The sequence below is a fragment of the Oncorhynchus tshawytscha genome, unplaced genomic scaffold (assembly GCF_018296145.1).
Source record: "Oncorhynchus tshawytscha isolate Ot180627B unplaced genomic scaffold, Otsh_v2.0 Un_contig_3296_pilon_pilon, whole genome shotgun sequence".
NCBI lineage: Eukaryota > Metazoa > Chordata > Actinopteri > Salmoniformes > Salmonidae > Oncorhynchus > Oncorhynchus tshawytscha.
This window is the reverse complement of record NW_024607791.1, coordinates 26,454-37,157: the sequence shown is the minus strand read 5'-3', so window position 1 is coordinate 37,157 and position 10,704 is coordinate 26,454. Positions and strand designations below refer to the sequence as shown.

General features: G+C 43.9%; 1 long non-coding RNA gene across 2 annotated transcripts; it reads right to left on the bottom strand.

Moving 5' to 3' along the window:
• Positions 1 to 72: 72 nt before the first annotated feature.
• Positions 73 to 10,597, bottom strand: LOC121842862. 2 transcript variants are annotated; one of them, XR_006081341.1, is made up of 9 exons: positions 10,338 to 10,597; positions 10,007 to 10,128; positions 9,051 to 9,718; positions 8,758 to 8,886; positions 8,476 to 8,629; positions 8,324 to 8,400; positions 7,988 to 8,042; positions 394 to 517; positions 73 to 244 (listed from the first exon to the last, which is right to left on the bottom strand). It is a non-coding gene; the product is annotated as an uncharacterized LOC121842862 (long non-coding RNA). The 2 variants fall into 2 exon arrangements; XR_006081340.1 differs by having other exon boundaries at positions 8,536 to 8,629.
• Positions 10,598 to 10,704: the final 107 nt, after the last annotated feature.

Below are 10,704 nucleotides of genomic sequence, written 5' to 3'. Positions count from 1 at the left end.
TGAACTTCATCTTCGTGGCATGCTAGCCTTTTACCGGCTGCGGAGAGCCTTTTCTTTGCATTTTGTTGTGCACCAGGTTTTCATGTCTTTCCATGTGCTGTTTGTGAGAGCTGGCTCTGACCCATAACAGTCAATCCTCTTTGCCGGGAACCTTCTTTAGCACTTTACATTTTCCCAAATGCTTCCAAACTGATGCTTTCTTACAGCTGCTCTTAGTCTTGGGTTGAGAAGTCATTCTCCAAACCTAATCGTAAACAAAGAAACAATTAAAACACATGACGGTCCAACACAATAGGGGAGGGGGGCATAGGGAAGGTAAGGGAGAGGAGATAAAAAGAATAGACTTCCTCCGTGTCAGGTAAGCAGTCTCGAAGTGTACCCTCACCAACTTACCGGACTGAGTGAGTTCTGAACATCCCTCGCTGTCCTCTGTTCCTGCATCCAAGTCTTCTTGGGCCTCTTTCTGGTGTCTGTCTTGACTCTTTAGTACGTTTTCTCAGTTCTTTCCCAGGCTTGCCTGAAAAACACAAAAGGATGGAACATACATAAGAGTAACAACAAATCCACATATTAGCAAGCAACGACATTACATTTTTGCTCAGCCTGGTAAGTTTGACGGTAGACTGCGGATGTTCCCTTGCTTACGAAAGCAGCCGGTGTCTACCGTCTCAGAATTACCAGGCTGAGTGAGTTCTGAACATCTGTCATTCGAGCTTTTGCTGTCAGGTTCATACTCACTGATGCAGCCGGTGTCACTCAGCTGGTGTTTTGTATCATATTTGTACAACAGCTGATGATCTACACAATCTACATAAGACATTCTAAATCAGCAGGTTTTGCATTGGTGGGGCTTTGGCTTGCTTGGTGACGTCACCAGGTGGTCTAAGTTAATAGACCAATTACAAAGAGTTTGAAATCTCTCTGCCAATAACAGCTCATTTTGAGGCTACATTTCCCTCCCATTAGTGGATTGATCCATGTTTAACCATGTTTTGAGGCTATAGAGTGTTTGTTTACATTTACTTTGTTTACCCACATTGAAGTAAAACTCAGCTTATATGCAGAGTTCTGATGGGGTACAACTGTTGAACTAAGCTCATGAGGCATTTATAAGTTATATTCTTCAAGAATCAATGGGTATATATCATTCAATTGCAGGTCAAAAATTGATTTTGCAACTTTAAAATGCAGGAAATGAGGGGTGGTTGACGGTTGGCTTACATACCCTGGCAAGAGAGATTCCTGCTTTTATCCATGTTCTGAGGAGAACAATTTTAAAATAGACATGTCATTAATACATGTATAGTATGACAGATTACCTATGACAGCAACAACTGTCTCTCCCAATCAAACCTTCCCTTCTAGCACCGCACTGTCTCTACCAGTCCTGCAGCAAATAAAACATGTTTTCACAACAAACAAACAAATGTATTTGGACCTTCCGGATATCCATATTTGAATAGTGAATAGTGATAGTGAATAGTGATATCCATATTTGAATAGCAAATGCCTATCCCTAGCTGCCATTTCAAAATACAATCACCTCTAAACAAAATGTCTCACATTGTGACTTGTGCAAATAACTCGGCATGCCACAGGAAAGCAACCGAGCTAGGACCACATTTGCATTACAATGTAGGTAGCTACCAGTAGCTAGTTTAACATTACTCCTATGGAGTTATTTAACATTATGCGCAACACAACATTCTTCCATATGAGAACATCTAAGACATCATAGCAAAGATAAGCAATGCAATAATAATCCATTCCGAAATGTATTAATGTCTACTCCAGCAACCTTTAGCAGCTAGCTGGCTAATTAACCTATCAGTATAGCCAGGAAAAATGGCTCGCTAGCTAGCTGCTAGCAAGCTAACATAATGCTTCAACATAGCTAATACTTTTCCATGCATCGACGAAATGTAGCCCGCTACAGCTACATTGGCCGAGTTATTGTTAAATAATAACGAAGCTAGGTAAATTCATTTAAAATAATATCGCTAGTAACTGCAAAATACTTACAGCTGAAATACACTGCTGTTTTCTTTATGAGCATGGTGAACTGAGGAAGCCGCATCCACGTGTAGTGTTGTGGGGGAGGGGACAAGTTCCCCAAATAGACCCTGGCTTTGAATCAGGTTTGAATCCCCCCGCGAATGGTCCTTGTTAGGTTTGGAGAGGGGAAGCTGATCCTAGATCTGGATCTAGGGGAAACGTCGCACCAGCACATGCAAAAGAGAGATGGGGAGAAGGGGAGAGGAGAGAGAGCGTCGCTCTCAGGATTGACAGATCATGTACAAAATCTACCAGTAAGAAATTGGTTTCAGAATATAATATATTACCTTTAGCAGTTCTAATGTCTTCATTTGCCCCATTTCATTAGTCTTGTTGATTGATTGCTGATATCTAGTTTCACAGAAAAGATGGTGTTGATGAAGAGCATCCATCCATGTATAGACATAGTTCATACTGGTGGTCCTACCCATTACCCACTTCACTCCATTAACCCTAAACTTGCTGCTCACGTGGTGGTTTGTCTAAATGTATTTGACTTTAGGTTAGTTAAGGTTAAAGAAGGTAAAGATTGTGTTTTGCTGTGTTGGGAGCACTAAGTGGCAATGCTGCCTCACCCAGATCACACATTGCCCTATATATGTATATATTGTAGCAAGCTTAACCCAACACTTACCACCTGCTGATCTCTTGGTGTAATGGATAAGGTTGGCTTGCTAGTCGCTGGACCGGGGTTCGAGGCCCAGTTGGAGCTACCCCCAAATTTGTTACATTGGTATCAGAAGTGGGAAAGTGCCTGTGAAGCCATCAAAGATGTGTGTACACGTGAGAGACTTGCTATAAAGACGTGTGGAGGCATGCTCTCCCAAAGGAAGGAGGTCTCAACTGACTCACGTTCTGTAGCAACTTTAATCCAACACCGAGCGACAACATCGAGAGGTTTGGACATCTTGGCGTAGCACTTAAGGTGTTGGCTTGACAGTTGATGGACCCAGGTCCAAAACCTGTTTGGGGCGACTGCCTGAATTCACTAAAATATATTTGTTTGCCTACGGGCAGGGAGACCCGGGTTTGAGACAAAAAGGGGCATTACACCATTGCTGTTTGCAAAAAAACACTACATTGGTGGAAGCAGTGGAATTGTGCTTTGGGAGAGGTGTGCACATTTCATGGGCAGGATCTGTACCTGGGCCTCCCATGGGAAAAACCAGTGTCTTGACCATTAGACCAAGAGGTAATGCCCTCTTGAGCTGAGGGTGACACTGATTTTAAAGTTGCACGCAGGACTACCTCATTAACAGGTCATAAGACAGACTCATGTTTGCTACGCACATGGGATAGTGTAAAGGGAACTTTGCCTAGGAAGCCCATGCTAGAAGTGTCAGAAGGTGGAAGATAGAGAATTAGTCCAGTAACTGAAAGGTCACTGGTTTGAGTCCTGAGTCAGGCAACAAAACGTGTGATTTGATCTGAACTGGCAGATCTGTGACCAACCCCTTCAGAAAAACAAATTCCTTTTGTTCCCCGTAACATGGACTAATAAAGTTGTACTGGTGCCAGAGAGGATGGCTGCCGTTTTATTGGCTCTTAACCAACCATGCTATTTTGTTTGTTTTTTTCGCATTGATTGAAACTTATTTTGTACATAATGTTGCTGCTACTGTCTCTTATGACCGAAAAGAGCTTCTGGACATCAGAACAGCGATTACCCACCTTGAATTGGACAAATAATTTTTGTTTAATGAGTCAGACGAGAGGGATTTACTCCAGACACACTGAACAGGCCCTCATCCCCGTCATTTGTAGGAAAAAATATGTAGATTTCGCAGAAGGAGATCGGGGTGCCATGTGAGGATTTGGCCACGAGTGGCTAATCTGCCTTGCCATCCGTACTGTTAGCCAACGTACAATAGCTGGAAAATAAATGAGACAAACTAAAAGCACGTATATCCTACCAACGGGACATTAAGAACTGTAATATCTTATGTTTCACAGAGTCGTGGCTGAACGACATCATAACATACAGCTGGCAGGTTTTACACTATCGGCAGGATAGAAAAGCATCCTCTGGTAAGACAAGGGGTTGCGGTCTATGTATATTTGTGAACAACAGCTGGTGCCCGATATCTAAGGAAGCCTCAAGGTTTTGCTCGCCTGAGCTAGAGTATCTAATGATAAGCTGCAGACCACACTATCTACCTAGAGAGTTTTCATCTGTATTTTAGGTAGCTGTCTACACATCACCACAGACCGATGCTGGCACTAAGATCGCACTCAATGAGCTGTATACCGCCATAAGCAAACAGGAAAACGCTCATCCAGAGGCGGCACTCCTAGTGGCCGGGGACATTAATGGAGGGAAACTTAAATCAGTTTGACCTCATTTCTACCAGCATGTTAAATGTCCATCCAGAGGGGGAAAAAAATGTAGAACAACTTTACTCCACACACAGAGATGTGTACAAAGCTCTCCCTTGCCCTCCATTTGGCAAATCTGACCATAATTTTAACCTCCTGATTCCTGCTTACAAGCCAAAATTAAAGCAGGAAGCATTGGTGACTCGGTCAATAAAAAAGTGCTCAGATGAAGCAGATGCTAAACTACAGAACTGTTTTGCTTGCACAGACTGGAATATGTTCCTGGGATTCTTCCGATGGCACCACATTAGTCAACGGCCTCATCAATAAGTGCATCGATGACGTCGTCCCCACAATGACTGTACGTATATACCCCAACCAGAAGCCATTGAATTACAGGCAACATCTGCACTGAGCTAAAGGGTAGAACTGCCTCTTTCAAGGAGCGGGACTCTAACCCGGAAGTGTTGTGTATTGATATTCTAGTTTTGTGCCATTAAGGCACCTGTAAACCCCCTTGCTTACCTACGTTGAAATGCTCGGAATGTTCTCCCTGTGAAATGCATTAAACAATGCCCACGTTAATTTCTACTCCCGTCTCATGTCCTGTCCTTACATTAGTTGTATAAGTAATACAGTGTGCTATACAACAAAACTGGCGACGAGGAAGAAACGTTCTCACGTTTGTGCTCCTCATCTTCTGCAGAAAGTCTGAGGTAAATTCGTAATTTTGGGGGGCTGTAGAAAGGCGCAAACAAAACGTGGAGCTAGCCAGTCGAGTGATGCTAGCGAGCCTTTAATGTCACAGCAACGAGAGCCTCGAGGGATAGGAAGAGTTTCGCTGCGGGAGAAAGTGAAGTCAGCGTGAGTTAAAAGAAAGGAAAAAAAGGGTCTGGGAGTAAAGGATCGTCTGAAAAGTGTGAGAGAGAAAAATAAACTGAAAATGTCTGCATTGATTGGAAATATAGGAACATTTTATGAATCTGTGGAACAATGGAGTTCTTACACAGAACGTTGAGTACTTTGTGTTGGCATGGAATTAAAGCAGAAGTCGTTGTGCCAACATTTTTGACTGTTATGGGAGGAAAAACATTCAATCTTCTGCGCAGCCTAGTAACGCCTGAAAAACCTGGTGATAAATCACATGATGAAATTGTGGCTACCTTAAAAGGACATTATTCTCCCAAACTACTGATAATCGCAGAGAGATTATGGTTTCATAAGAGAAATCAAGAGGAGGGGCATCAATCTCACAGTTTGTGGCTGTATTGAAACAGTGATCTGAACACTGTGAATTTGGGCGATCAATGAGTGACACTATACGTGATAGGTTCGTGTGTGGCATGCGCAGCAAGGCAATTCAGAAATGCCTTTTGACTGAGAGTAACTTAACATTGCAGAGAGCAATAGAAGCGAGTACGTCAATTGAAATGGCAAATAAAGACGCACAACAGCTAAGTGCATCGACCAAAGTGCATAAGGTAGGTGTCTACGGAGTTTAAAAAAACAAGGCAGGAGGTGGGAAGCCATGCTATCGCTGTGGGAAACCAGGTCACCAAGCAGAGGAGTGTTGGTGCAGAGACTTAGACTGCAGAAGTTGTGGAAAAAAGGGTCACATCGAACATGCATGTAAAAACAAAATGACACAATCAAACAAAAGTACTGAACAAAGGAAAAGCGACTTCAGGAAGTACAAAAAGAAAGTGCATAAAATGGAGCACACAGAGGATGAACAAAATAATACCCTGTCTGAAGGGGAAGAATCTTTGCATGTTATGTCAATTTCAGACAATGGATACTGGGTGACACCACTACTAGATGGAAACGCAGTACGGATGCAAGTGGACACTGGAGCAGCCATATCTTTGCTGTCTGAGGCTGTATACAAGGAGAAACTACATCACCTCACACTACAGCCCACAAAGATGACGCTGAAAACATACACCGGTGAGATTGTTCCAGTGAGAGGAAGTGTGATTGTTACAGTGGAGCTCAACAAACAGAAGGTAAAGATATCACTCTACATTGTGAAAGGCAACCATCCAGCATTGCTAGGACGCACATGGCTGGAAAAGATCAAACTAAACTGGCAGGAAATTCATCAACAACATTATGCACAGATAGAGCGTGAAGCACTTGCCATTGTGGCTGGAGTTAAGAAATGTTAACAGTTTCTGTTTGGCCAATGATTCACACTGCTGACGCCTCACCTCCATCGTTGGTCCTCACACCGGCATTCCGTCGCTTGCAACCAGCCACATGCAGCAATGGGCGTTATTGTTATCTGCTCACCAGTACGATATCAACACCAGTGGTGATAACACCAACACCAAAGCTCATCACTAAGCTAAGGACCCTGGGACTAAACCCCTCCCTCTACAACTGGATCCTGGAACTGACGGGCCGCTCCCAGGTGGTAAGGGTAGGTAACAACACATCCGCCACGCTGATCCTCAACAGGGGGCACCTCGAGGGTGCATGCTCAGTCCCCTCCTGTACTCCCTGTTCAGTCATGACTGCACGGCCAGGCACGACTCCAACACCATCATTAAGTTTGCCGGTGACAACAGTGGTAGGCCTGATCACCGACAACGACGAGAAAGACTATAAGGAGGTCAGAGACATGACAATGTGGTGCAAGGACAACAACCTCTTCCTCAATGTGATCAAGACAAAGGAGATGATTGTGGAATACAGGAAAAGGAGGACTAACCACGCCCCTATTCTCATCGACGGGCTGTAGTGGAGCAGGTTGAGAGCTTCAAGTTCCTTGGTGTCCACATCACCAAACTATCTTGGTCCAAACACACCAAGAGTCGTGAAGAGGGCACAACAAAGCCTATTCCCCCACAAGAGACTGAAAAGATTTGTCATGGGTCCTCAGATCCTCAAACAATTCTACAGCTGCACCATCGAGAGCATCCTGACTGGTTGAATCACTGCCTGGTATGGCAACTGGTCGGACTTTGACCGCAAGGCACTACAGAGGGTAGTGCGTACGGCCCAGTACATCACTGGAGCCAAGCTTCCTGCCATCCAGGACCTCTATACCAGGCGGTGTCAGAAGAAGGCCCTAAAAACTATCAAAGACTCCAGCCACCCTAGTCATAAAATGTTCTCTCTGCTACCACATGGCAAGCGGTACCGGAACGCCAAGTCTAGGTCCAAAAGACTTCTTAACAGCTTCTACCCCCAAGCCATAAGACTCCTGAACAGCTATTCAAATGGCTACCCAGACTTTTTGCACCTCCCCACTGTTTTAAGCTGCTGCTACTCTCTGCATAGTCACTTTACCTCTACCTACATGTACATATTACCTCTATTACCTCGACTAACTGGTGCCCCCGCACATTGACTCTGTACCGGTACACCCTGTATATAGCCTCGCAATTGTTATTTTACTGCTGCTCTCTAATTATTTGTTACTTTTATTTAAATGATCTATTTTTTACTTAACACTTATTTTTCTTAAACCGCATTGTTGGTTAAGGGCTTGTAAATAAGCATTTCACTGTAAGGTTGTATTCGGCGCATGTGACAAATAAAATTGGATTTGAGATGACCTTTGCTGACGAAACAACTTGTGTTAAAGATCTGTCACAAACTACATGCATACCATTTCAGTCCTGGCCAACCAAGCTGTTGAGGTAGTCTTTATGACGTACATAACGCTGAAAGGAGGAAAAGAGAGGAGAGGTCATCGTCATAGGAAAAACTCTAACCTGCCTGAAAGGCTATAATAATATTTAATCAGTGTACTGTATGTACATGCATAAGGACAAATCTGACATGAGGCCACTTTGGGATACAAAAACATCTTCCAAGTTTTGATTTTGGGATGAATTATAATACTATTATTATGAACTATATTCATAACTATATTATGAACTATAATACTAAGTATTATTACAGTGCACCAACAGTGAATAACACTACACACTCAGTCACTCACGTCTATATATGCACTGTTGCTGTTCCGTCTCCTCTGGTCTGACGCCACACCTCCCTCTTCTCCCCCTCCGTCTCAACCTTGGGTGCAAACACACATAACACAGTAAATGGCTGGGAATATATGAATTCTGCTACCAAGTAAGTGACCCTTACTTGAGCTAGGGGTAAAACATTTTGACTTCAGCAGGTGCGGGTCACTGGCCTGTAGGGCACCTTGCCTTTGTTGAAGTCTGGTTTGATGGTAACCACTCCATTTCCATCTGCTCTTATCGTGCACAACAAGCATTCCTTCTCCTTTTGGCCAAGTCTGAGAAATACAATAATAAAAGGCCACTTTTCAATGCCTGAATTGGAATCTACTTCAAAGTTATTACATACAAAGCAGTGTAATAAGTGTATAGGCTACATAGTGGTTTTTCCCCTTGTGCTACTCACTTGCCCGCTGGTCCCAGGTTCCCCATGATGTGTATGGTCTGTACAGGTGTGTTGACCATGTGGCTGGTCTTCACAAAGTCCTCAGAGGGGTCCCAGGTAATCAGCCTGGACTTGGGGATGGTGCGGTCACTGCAGACCAACAGAATACCACAAACACATTTTGCATACAAGGGTATGGTGTAATGTGAACATAGCGGTACACTGTTTGTCTTCAAAGCAGCACGACGCATCAATGCTGCTTCAATTACATTCACTTTAAAAATAATTCACTTTGGTGAGTAACAGGGACCTACACTGGGTGTCTGTCCTGTCGTCTGTGTCTGACATTGGCCATCCTATGTGCCAGTAAGGTAGGATTGGACTTGACCTGCGTCACCATACTCTGGGAATGCTGTAGTGAGGACATCAAAAACAGCTTTAAAACACTAATGTTTCTTTTGGACAGAAAATAGGTAAATGCTTTGTTTTGAATAATGAAATTGTCACGTCTGCTCCAGCTCCCTCTCTCTGGCGCTCGAGGTCGCCAGGCTGCTCATCATTACGCACAACTGTCACCATTTTTACGCGCACCCGCGCTTCATCGGACTCACCTGGACTCCATCACGTCATTGATTACCTCCCCTATATCTGTCACTTCCTCAGTTTCATTCCCATGTCTGCATTGTTGTTGTTTTGTTTCTCTTGTCCAGACACTGTTCGTCTCTAGTTTCATGTCTATTTATTAATAAATCCTCCCTCTATACTTGCTTCCTGACTCCCAGCGTCTTTGGTTACAGAACCGTTACAGAAATGGAGATTCTGTTGAAAACCACCCCTTCTCAATTGGTGTAGCAGTCAGAATCGGTGTAGGTGAAATTCCTGCAGTTCCATCTGCCCCTGGTCCGCTCCTGAGCCATGATCTCTGTGTGGTATTGTCTCTCCAGCGGAGTCTGGCATACTGACTCACTCTGGAACAAACCCACTTCATATTGTGCACACACACACACACACACACACACACACACCTTACTATGCAACATCAAACTATCCTAAACAGTAAATTCTTATTTGTTATAAGGACACTGACTGAACAGCTTCTCCTGCCAGCCTACCACTAACTCCTCATCATTTCTGGCTGAAACAAAACCAAGATGTTGTGGTCCATAACTAGTCACCACGAAAATGACATCTACTCAACTAAGAAGCATCTGACATATTTCTGTTTCAAAACACCTAACATCATCTTCCTGTTTCAAAACAGTGTTAACACCTGATTGAGCCTGTGAGTTGAGGGTGTCCAGCTCAATGCCTCCCCTCTCCTGTTGAGTCCAAACCTGCTGCTGAAGGTGTTGGGAGAGGGCTGCTGTGGAGGTGGCTCTCTGAATACGGATCCTGTAAACACCATTGTAAATATAAACAAAGTAAACAGGATTCTAGCTAGCTAAATGCCATGTTTTCATGGCAAACTCAGGGATCAGGTCAAGCAATATACTGGGTGTTTATCATCATCTGCTTTGAGAGCTAACGTTAGCTAACGACAGTGTCTTGCTTGTATGGCAATGCAAGGACAAAAAGCCACACAACGGCCAACTGCAACTTACTTAATTGTAAGGTTTTTGACAGCATCCCGGGAACGATAGGCAGCCTCTCCGGTGTCGGTGCTCCAGCCGTCTGCCATGTTGTAACATTGGGAACTTTATTGATGGCTAGCTAACTAGCTAGGTTAGCAACATACACACACGCGCGCTATGTATACAGCAGCAGGCAATTTTGCCAATTTTGTAGCTAGTACTTTTCGCAAGCGTCTGCTCGTTGCATGGTAACAACTGTCTGCCAGCCTTGTTGGGTTTCTGGCGAGCAATACAACTATTTATTGGTTCACTACCGCCACCTACCGTGGGATACAGTCCAGAGCAGCAGAATAAATCACCCGCACTGATAACAGGTAAGATAATATCAGTCTAATAA